This window comes from Desmodus rotundus, chromosome 4, assembly GCF_022682495.2.
Source record: "Desmodus rotundus isolate HL8 chromosome 4, HLdesRot8A.1, whole genome shotgun sequence".
Taxonomy (NCBI): domain Eukaryota; kingdom Metazoa; phylum Chordata; class Mammalia; order Chiroptera; family Phyllostomidae; genus Desmodus; species Desmodus rotundus.
Window position 1 is genome coordinate 109,268,850 of NC_071390.1, and position 11,294 is coordinate 109,280,143.

The 11,294-nt window shown below is 44.7% G+C and overlaps 1 long non-coding RNA gene across 1 annotated transcript; it reads left to right on the forward strand.

Moving 5' to 3' along the window:
• The first annotated feature begins 7,816 nt into the window (after window positions 1–7,816).
• Window positions 7,817–11,292, forward strand: LOC128780690 (uncharacterized). Its single transcript, XR_008426684.2, has 3 exons — window positions 7,817–8,026; window positions 8,621–8,796; window positions 8,957–11,292. It is a non-coding gene; the product is annotated as an uncharacterized lncRNA (long non-coding RNA).
• The last annotated feature ends 2 nt before the right edge of the window (window positions 11,293–11,294 follow it).

Consider the following 11,294-nt stretch of genomic DNA (forward strand, 5'->3'; position numbering starts at 1 on the left):
TGTGATGAGAGTCCCTCTTCCCTGGCTGATGAACCAGTTCAGTGAGGGATTTATAACAGCTGAGCTCCTTGTGAAGGACCTGTCTGTGGGCAGATGTGGGGAGTTCAGAGAAAGCCTTTCCCTGCATTATCTGTGTCTCAAATGCCTATAGCTCACAATACTCCATATACCCAAGTGGCATATTTTGGGTGGCATATTTCAGTCCTCCATCCCCAGGACTTGTGCTGGCCTGTGTGGGTGGGTGGGTGTTACAGAACAGGATGCCTCTGGGTGGAGTCCCCGCACTTAGTCCTTCCTCCTACCTTGGAGCAGCTGCAAGAGCTCTCAATGCTGAACAATAATAAAAAGCCTCCTTGAAGAGAGCTCCTTCACTCATTTCTTTTTCTTTTTTTTTTTTTAGGGTTTTATTTATTTATTTTCAGAAAGAGGGGGAGGTAGGGAGAGAGGGAGAGAAACATTAATTGATTGCCTCTTGCACGCCCCCAATGGGGGACCTGGCCCACAACCCAGGCATGTGCCCTGACTGGGAATCAAACCAGTGACCTTTCGGTTTGTAGGCCAGCACTCAATCCACTGAGCCACAGCAACCAGGGCTCCATTCATTTCTTCATTTGTTCATGCTATGAATAATTGTTGAGTGCCTAGTTTATGTCAGGCGTGCTCTTATAATGAGGACTCCAGAGATGAACAAGACAGACAAGGTCTTTGCCCTCCCTTGGGAAGCTTATATTCTAGAGGGAGAAATCAGGGAAGAGAGGGAGGAGGGAGGAAAGAAAAAGAGGGAAAAGGAAGAAAATCAGAGTTGTAGGTGCTGAGAAGAGAATTAGAATAAGATGATGGATGGTGTGACTGGTGGACTCTAGACTGAGTGGCTAGGGAAGGGCTGTTGCAGATTAAACATCTGAGCTCTGCCTGGCAAGAAATCATCAATGCTAAAATCAAAAGGAGGGGCATTCAGGCAAGAGGGACTATGTGCTCAGGGACTCTAAATGTAAGATCAGACCAAACAAAATATAACAAGCAGGATAATATTGTGCCCCCACTAAATAAGTTGAAAAAAACTTTATTTCCCTTATTCACATCTTTGTTAAAATGGACTGTTTAATTAGATTCAAATGTGGAGAAGTACAGCTCAGCAGCAAACACAAGACAACTGAGAAATGCTAGCTGCTGAATGGAATAGTCACTTCTGATAGAACTTCTTTTGTTGGCAATTAATTTGTCACTGTTCCTAGGCAGGAATCCTGCCCTTTCTTGTCATCAGAGTAGGAAAGAAGAAAAAAACCCAAACAAACCAGTCAGCTCCAAACCAAGGGAGCAAACCCAACCCAAAACATCCCACCTCACCCCAAATAGAAGCAAGGCCTAATACTCACCAACTTCAGCAATGAGAAAAGAGATCAACATCAGGGTATGACGTCATTAATTGCAGCAAAACATCAGAGAAGAGGTGAGGCTTTGGAAAGAATGCTCAGACCACTACGCCCTTCCTCCTTGATTGTTCAGATCAGACTGGCAATCAAGTACTAGAAATATACCAGCCATAAATTGTTTGACCGGCTCACCTGCTGTGGACGGAATCATGGCACGCTGAAGTTCCTATATCGAAGCCCCAACCCCTACAAGTGACTGTGTTGAAGGGGCCGTTAAGGAGGAGATTGAGGTTAAATGAGGGCATAAGGGCAGAGTGCTGATCCAGGAGAGCTGGTGCCCTTATAAGAAGAGGAGGAGACACCAGTGCTGAGCTCTCTCTCTGCATGTGAGGACACAGTGAGAAGGCAGCCATCTGTAAGCCAGGGGGAGAGTCCTCACCAGAGCCTCACCATGCCAGCATCTTGATGTTGGACTTCCAGCCTCCAGAACTGTGAGAAATAAATGTCTGTTTGGTAAGCTGTCCAGTCCTTGGTATTTTGTTATGGCAGCCCCAACAGGCTGAGACGTCACCTTACCTCCAGCTGGCCCAGAGATGGTGCAGTAAAATGAGTGAAGGAGCATGGGCCCCCCACCCCCAAATCAGTGTTGGAAAAGGAGCTAATGAGATTGTGGTGACTCCAGGTTTAGTGTAGCATAAAACAAATACTCTCTATTTTTGTAACTTGGAATTAATGTATTGTTTAAATCAAAAGTTTGTAATAAGTTTGTAATATTTTAAAATATTTTTTCATTTATAGCAGGCCATTTGAAATGTTTATTGAGTGGTTAAATGAATATATGAAAATGATACCACTAACCCATAATAGATGGGACCTGTACTTCTACAGCCCCCGGTGTTGAGGTTGGCCTTGTGTTGGGCCACGACCAGGCCCTGTCAGGTGGGTGCCTGTCAGCTGCGCCCTCACCAAACACTCTCAGGGCTGCAGGATGACCTTAGGGGGCTCTAGAGCCATTTGCCTTCATCGGCCCCTTCCTCTATTAAAAAATTTAAAATTGTGTTTTAGAATGGCATTCTTATTTTAAAAGAAATCAACATGGAAACATTGTCATGAGCCCTTGGCGCTGTGCCCTGACAGCGCTTCATTCTGTGTCCGGGGTCTGAGTTTGGCTTCCATCCCTTCTCAGCTGTGAGATTTGGGAGAGTCACTTGGCATCCTCATCTACAGAAATGAGATGAGTGAAGGTGTAACAGTATGAAGAGAAATATTCCCCGTTAGCAAGAACCTTGCTTGGTTGGGGGGAGACTTTAATAAGCATCTTAGGATGGGGTGTGTTGGAAGAATAACATGTTGTCTCGTGCCAGGTGCAGGGTGAACTGGAGCTTAAGACAAAAAGTTGCTTCCCCAGAGGCCTGCTAAAGGGCCTTTAGGGGTCAAGAACAGAAATGTCAAAGGGAGAATCTAATGAAGAGGCTTCTCTTCCTCTCCTCAGGATAGTTTTAGTACTATTTCCATTTCTCTTTAAAGCTTTCCGAGCGTTGAATCTGTTGGAGGGAAATTGAAGGTGCTGAGTTCTGCTGAGTATAGCAATGGCAACTCCTGAGTTGCCTGGGAAGCTCTTAGCCCCACACCTGGAAGTGCCCAATGAATGCTGTCTTTTAATATTTCATCCCAGCGTGGGATCAAAACATCCTTTCTACTTCCTTTGCAGCACCTACACTGTGTTTGACGAATACACTAACTCATTGTCTCAGGCACTGGTTCGTCTGGGGATGCTTCCCCCCTAATGCATGTTTGTCAATGTCTGGAGACACTTTTGGTTGTCACACCTGGGTGGGAGGGTGCTACTGGCATCTAGTAGGTAGGGAATGTGGATGTCACTCGACATACCGCAATGCTTAGGACAGCCCTGACAACAAAGAACTGTCTGGACCAAAGTGTCCTATGGACACTATGTGTCAAGCTTGAGAAACCTTGAGGAGCCCTTCCTCTAATGACCACCCCACGGAATAAACAATAAGGAAGCAATGTTTATAGGCTGCTGTGAGGTCAGCTGACTCTGTCATTTAAAGAAAAAATACAAAGCAAACAACTATATTTATGAGCTTCTCCCTCTCCACTGTCTCAGATGAACTAACTAACTTTACTTTATAACTTGCTAAATAAGTTACTTTTTTCTTAGGACCGAAAAGCAAATGCAATTTTCCTCTCACAGGTACTTAGCTCCAAGTTAGGTAGCCAAGACTTCTATCGTCATCTAAGCTACTGTCGCCCTCTGCTGGAGAAGGTTATGTCTGCTGCTTTAAGTGTTGAGAATGAGAAATAATTGACCCTTGGTCATTTGAATTCAGCAGGTGACTGAGCCACCAACTTTTTTCTTTGAACTTGCCTAAAAGGTCTGGGTTTATAGTGGTTTATAGGATCAATTTTTTTCTTATGTAGTACCCTAAATTTTTAGACATTATTTGATAATAAGTAAATGTTCCTCATACTTCTCTGCAAGCACAGAATTAAGTCATGAAACAGTATCAAAGCTTAATGATAGAAACAACAGAAGCAGATCCTAGGATGTTGTTTTGAAATTTTTGATTACTTAAAAGTTATAGAAAATTTGAGGAAAATACAGAAATGTGAAAGGAAGAAAAATGATGTGCAGTTCCACTTCTAAGGAAAAAAAATGACTTTTTTATATTTTGGAACACTTTCTTCCAGTCCTTTTTTAGAGAATATAAAGATGTTTTAAAAAAATGTTTTTATTGTTTGTTTTGCCCAGTTGTTATATACTATAGTAGATAAAAATTTGTGCCCTGTTTTTTTCTTTCTAGACATCGTCATTGTTTTTCCATGTTATTATGAGCATTTTTTGTTATTTTGAGGGACATGTGGATGTGTTGCCCAGATCCACTTTCTGGGGGATGGGGGGGTGCTTGGTGCCCCAGCTGCTGCCTTTGGCTGTCACCCCTCAGGGATTGCCTCAGCTTCAGGGAGGCACGTAGACCAGGCTTATGCCCTTATGCCCAGCACAGCCCACATCCAGGGACTGGCAGAGGCAGGTATGATGGCCCAGACAGTCTGGCCCAATGGGGAAGAGCTCTGGTGGGCCCTTTTGGCTCTAGACCTCCCCAGGGGGTTGGCTAAGGCTGGACCTTTGCCTCTGGCCAGTCCTGCTTCTTCTCTTCTCTTCCATGGCTGTTCATTGGAGGTCACTTCCTGAATACATCCTGAATACATACAAAATGCCCTCTCACCATCTGCCTCCCACAGAGCAGACCTTGTGTGCCCATAACTTCTAATTTTTTGAAATTGGTACTATTTACACATGTTGAAAAATATTAGACTTCCAGTCAAGATGGAGGTATAGGTAAACATGCTTCGCCTCCTTGCACAACTACAGAAAAAATTACACCTAGACCACAAAACAAATATCACCCAGAACTGTCAGACTATTGACTTGTATGGAAGTCTGACAACCAAGGATTTAAAGAAGCTACATTCATCCAGATGGTAGGAGGGGTGTTGATGCAGAGATGGGCAGAGAGGCGCAGAGAGGAGGCAGTGGGATGGGTGGCCCCACATTCATGTGTGGTGGATAAAAATCAGGAGAGATAGATATCAGTTGTTTTCTCAAAAGAAATTTTTCTGACAAGAAGGGACTGGCAAGAAGTATTCAAAGTGATGAAAAGCAAGGACCTACAACGTAGATCACCCTATCCATCAAAGCTATTATTTAGAATGGGCGGACAGATAAAGTACTTCTCAGATGAGGTAAAACTAAAGGAGAAATGTTAAAGGGACTTATTTAAGAAAAAGAAGATCAAAACTATGAACATTAAATGGCAGTAAATTCACAACCATCAACAACTGAATCTAAAAAACCAACTAAGCAAACAACTAGAACAGGAACAGAATCATAAAAATGGAGATCACATGGAGGGTTATCAGCAGGGAGGGGGAAGGAAGAAAATGGGGGAAAAGGTACAGGGATTAAGGAGCATAAATGGTAGGTACAAAATAGACAGAGGGAGGTTAAGAAGAGTATAGGAAATGGAAAAGCCAATGAACTTACATGCACAATTCATGGACATGAACTAAGGGGGTGGGGAATGCCGGAGGGAATGTGGGTACCAGGCACAGGGGAACAAAGGGAAAAAACTGGGATAATAGCATGATCAATAAAATATATTTAAAAATATTAAACAGTACAAAAGGGTATTCAGTGCAAAAGTAAGTCTCCCTCCAGCCCTGACGCCCTGCCCCATTGCTGTCCCCAGAGGTAAACTATGTTCATTCTGAGAGTATCTTAATAGGACTGGGCTGTACACATATGAACTTTGATGTTGTGATGGTTAATTTTATGTGTCCACTTGTGTGGATACAGGATGCTCGAATAGCTGGTTAAACATTATTTCTGGGGAGTGTGTTTCCAGAAGAGATTAGCATTGAATCGGAGAACTGAGTGACGTGGGTTGGCCCTCCCCAGTGTGGGTGGGCCTTGCCCAATCTGTTGAGGGCCAGACAAGAACACAAAGCTGGAGGAAGGGAGGATTCACCCATTCTCTGCCTGACTGTGTGAGCTAGAACATTGGTCTTCTGCCCTCCATGCTTCTGGTTCTCAGGTGTTCACACCTGGACTGGAGTTAACACCTTCAGGTCTCTGGCTCTCAGCCTTTGAACTACACCACCAGCTCTCCTGGGTCCTAGCCTGCAGGTGTCAGATCATGGGACTCTGCAGCCTCCATAATTGTGTGAGCCAGTTCTTATAATAAAGCTCTTTCTAAAGATAATCATCCATCCAACCAACCAACCAGCTGTCCTGTTGGTTCTTGTTTTCTGGAGAACCCTACTACAGATACATATAACTTTAAAAACTTTTTATTTTGAAACAATACTATATTTGCAGAGAGTTGCGAAGGTAGTACAGAGCTCCCTTATCTCCCTCACACCACCTCTGTGAACGTCTCACACCACCATATTCACCACGAGTAAGACATGAACAGTGGTACAATACTGTAAATCAAACTACTAATTTAATTCAGATCTCATCCATTTTCTATTGCTGTCTTTTTTCTGGACACTTTGCTTTGATCATATCACCTTTAGTGGCTTCACGGTATTCCTCCCAGCAGATGTTCTAGAATTACCACACTTGTGCTGGGCTCAAAGTAACTCTACTTTTGGGGGTTCTTTTCAATGCTAATATAAATAACACGCAGGTTCACAGTTTTTTAAATAAAATTTGCTCTCAATTTCTGATTCTTCTCTGAGGGTACAGGGTATGGCCATTTTTAAAAGGTGCTGATTCAAATTTGCCTCCTACAAGTTGCCCATTCGCTCCAGGAACACATCACTGCACCTTTTCTACCACCCTTTTGTCAGCAGTGATGACCTTTGACAAAACCTAAAAAAGTACGTGCTGTTTTCATTCCCTTCTTCTAGCCTCTTGGGACAATTTCCCATAAGGTTGATCGCATGCAAAGTAAGTCTACTCTTGGGCACATCCCCCGTAAGTCCTCCCTTCTCCTTCTGTCCGGCTGTGTCCTCTCCAGCCCCCTGCCCAGTGGTCGCCCTGGGGCTTCCCTTTGCTGTCATTTTTGGCACTCCTTTGACCCTCCCTGAGCTGCCACCTTAGCCTGTGTGCCCTGGAAAGCAGAACCTGAGCCCCAGGCTCGCATGCAGCTAGTTTATGATGGAAAGTGACCCCATGAAGCAGGAGTGGGAGCAGGAACCGGGTGGGAAAGGCATGTAAGTGTGTTGTGTGAGATCGGAGAAACTAAATACTGGCCTCTGCCCCCAATTCCTGGCGCAGGGCTCCTGAGACCTTTGTCATTTCTTCAGTGATAAGAGCTCCTGGAACATCTCTTGTTCTAACATTTGGTCTTTTATCTCAGTTTCTGACACAGAGCTCTTACATCCCTTGGCATTTTCTGGGTGATAGGAGTGTCTTTTGTTCTAATGAGATGACTCCGGGATTCACTTCAAAATCCCAGGGGAAGGAAAGGGGGCAGATCATACAAGGTTGGCCAGTATAATTGATAAATTCATTGATAATTGTTAAAGCTGAGTAATGTGAACATGGTAGTTTATCACACACTCTCCCGACTTCTCCATGTTTGCAATTGTTCACAATAAAAACCCTTTAAAAACTGTGCCATTCCAGGTTTGCGCTGTGTCTGTGATGGCTGGGAAGGTGGAGGAGGGCACATGAAGGCTGGCACTGATCTTAATGAATGACAGGAACTCCAGACATCTCCAGGTACCTAACTGTGCTAACACAGGGCAAAGAACACAGTCCATTAAGAAAAGTGGACGCCTTCTTCCGACACCCGCTAGTTCCAGGCTTTCCAGACACACTTGTCATTCAGGGTGAGAACCTGTCGTCTTTAAGAAATAAGTCCTAGTGATTATCTCACCCCATTCTCCATAATTTGTTTTAAAAAGGGACAGAGAGAATCAAGCCTGAAATATGTCCCTAAAGGAAGGGAGAGGCATGAGGCCAGAGGCTGGGCCGTGCGTCTGTGTTCTCCGTGCATGCTCCGTGAGTGACCGTCAACGCAGGAGGGGCATTTAAGTGGGATTATCTGAGCTGTTTGCTGCTGCAAAGATGGATGGCTCCTGAGCGGAAGCTCTTCTCCTCCCTGGGACCGGGCATGATAGTGAGTAAAGTAATGGTCAGCGAGAACATCACCAAACCCCTAATGAGAAGCTGTTGACAGAAAAATTGCTCCAACATTCATCAAAAAGCCAATAAATGTCAAGGAAGGAACTAGAGATGCAGCAGCTCATAAATTCCCTCTCCAGGGGCCTCTAGAGGGGAGTTTTAGGACAACACACCTGCTCTTCTTCCTGGATAAGAAGTTTCCTAAGTAAACTTCCAGGAAGCTTAGAACAGTTGTGGGGTGACTTACCCTAATAATTTTGAGGGGATAACAATAGACAGGCTGCTCCAGCTTTTGGCCAGAGGATCCTGGTTTTGGTACCAATGATGCCTACGTCTGTATTTTTGAGTCTTTAATCCCTCGTCTGTGTGACGTCACAGTCTGCAGTTAACTGAGAGTCAAGATCCCTTCCAGCTGGATAATCGAAAGCTTTATGTAGATGATCCCATTAGCTCACCCAAGAGTCAAAATTGATTGTTTCTCTTGAGTTCCATAATACTTAACACCCATGGTGTTCATTTAGAAACCAACCCTTTTGCTCCACAGTAAAAGGTCTTCTGTTGCTAAGTCTTGTTTTCGCTTTTTTATTAGGGAAGGCGGTGTTCACCGAGTGGCTGAGTTTGGGGTTCTTGCAGTGGCAGACCCTGAATCAGGGACTGTGTGAAGTGTGTTTATATGGAAAGTGATCCCAGGAAGCACGAGTGAGGGCACTGGCCAAGGTCAGGCGGGGGAGGAGAGAAGCCGATGAAGTTTGCATGAACAAGCAGGTTGGTGCTGTGGGTCATGGGGCTCAACCTTGCTGGGCCTTCTGAGGAAAGGCATCTCAGAATTGCTCCCTCAGACGATGGGGGGCTGGGGCATTTATCCATGGACATCTGCCGTTGTTTGAGGGGTTTCCCTGGAGGCTCTAACTCCCCCTATTTCTAGGTTGGCCTGTTGAAGACTGAGCAACCTCCTGGATGCCAAAAATCACCTCGGAGAGGCAGAGAGACAGAAGTGCTCGAGGGAGTGACTGACGCTGCTTGAGCTGCTGTAACAAAATGCCACAGACTGGGAGGCTGAAACAGACATTTAATTTCTCACAGCTCTGGAGGCTGGAAGTCTGTGATCAAGGTGTTGCAGGTCTGGTTTCTCCTGAGGTCTCTCTCCTTGGCTTGCACACAGCCACCTTCTCTCCGAGTCCTCCCATGGCCTTTCCTCTGTGCACATGCATCCTTAGTGTCTCTCCCTCTTATAAAGACACCAGTTTTATTTAGGGTTTCGTCCCTATGACTTCATTTAATCTTATTACCTCTTTAGAGGCCCTTTCTCCAAATGCAGTCACAGTGGGGCAGGGAGGCTAGGGCTCCAACAGAGGAATTTTGAGGTAACACAATTCAATCCATAATATGGGGAAGCTCTTACCTGTGGAAACCGCCCACCACGGCTGCAGGTGAAATGGATGTGGGTCATCAGCAACGCTGCTCCACATGTGAAGGTCAGTTTAATCCCCCAACACTGAGGAGGTAGGTGTTATTGTATCTCTATTATAACCATGAATAAACTCAAAGAGGTTACACACTAGCCCCACAGCACAAAGGTAGTCATAAGGGTTGGGCTCAGAGGCAAGCCAACCATCTGAGTCTCGTCCCTTGATACTATTTTGTATTTGGATTTTAATGCGGTCATGACTTATCTCCTAGATGAAGTTCCTGGAGGGTCAGAGTCATCTTATACAAAAACCCGTTCCACAGTGCCAACACAGTAACCAACGAGACAATTTTGGTTTAAGGTTCAAATAAGCATTTTAACCACTCTAATGGATTCTGTGAAGAACAAATCTATTAGATACCTTCACCCCTTGCCAGCCAACCATATACTGCATTTATCTCTGTGAAGAATGTGTCACCACCAGGAGGGCCATCATTTGGATATCAAAACATGTTCCTGCTGTGCTTTAAAGAAAGAAAATGGGCTTTACAGAACCTCTGGGTCTGATTTCACCCAAGTGAGCGGTGTGACTTACAAAGAGATGATTACAACTTCTTTGGACCTACAAAGAAATGATGACTGAATTGATGTTCTGCTCAGCCATTTAACTTTCCCAAACTGATTTGGAAAATGTGGTTTGAGAATTAAAAACGAATCAAAACCAAAAACACCCGTCTGTGTTAGGTAACCTGTACGGGGAATGTATCCTGGCCACATTGAGCTGGACCAAACAAGTCTGCTCTGTGCTGGGCGGTGTCCAGACTCTGAGAATTTATAAAGTGGACGAGGATCGATGTGACCCTGCAGGGATGCACACTTTTGTTGGGGGACAGGGAGGAGGACACAGGGGACTGTGAATTAAAAACAATTCATTGTGCTTCATGCAGAGCAGAAGAACAGTATCTGCAAAGTGATGCCATGTGGCGGTTGTCTAGGAGCGGGTGAGGGGCAGCAGACTGCCCAGTGCGGGGATAATCCCAAGCTCACCAGGCACAGCCAGACCAGCTGGCCTCCAAAACCCGACTCCCCGGACAGGCTGATGACAGTGATAGGCCTTCAAACTTCTCAGACCACATCTCCTAAATCAGTTTTAGAAAGTTAAAAAGCAGAGCAGAACATGCTCCTTATTAGCTGTGTGAAGACAGGCAAGTTATTTAATATCTTTGTGTTTTTGTTTCTCATCTGTATAATGGGGTTCATGAAGCCTACTTCACAGAGCTTTTGTGAGAATTAAAGTATCAGTAACTGCAAAATGCTTAACCCAGTGCCTGGCACAGAGCAGTCACTACATAAACCTAAGCATCGGTAAGTTCTAAATCACATTCCACTTTGACCAATGCTTTTTTTCCCTAAATTCCTAGAAATGTCTAAAACTGGGAATTACCATCTCCATACAGAATTTGGTAAGGTAAATATTGAAAACATACAACATGAAAATATTTCTTAAATGTGAAAAAAAACTCCTTATAAATTGTTTTGTGGGTTGTGCTTAAACATTCCTGGGCAGGACAGAGAGAGTCAAAGGAAACATCAATATAAAATCAGTAAGGAAGTCTGAAGGCTGCATGCTGGGAATGTAAACCTCATGACACCTGACTCACCCACCTCTTCCCCTCCTCCCCAAACCCCTGTGGAACTGGGGCCCATAACTGGGAGCCTGCATGGGCTGGGCTGTTCCATTCAAGAGATACTGCAGGCACAGCCTGGAGAGCCTGCAGCTTTTCATGGTTCACTGTTTGGGACCCAAAAAATAAGTTCTGAGCTCCAAAATACAGAAGAAAATCCTTTGCAAGAC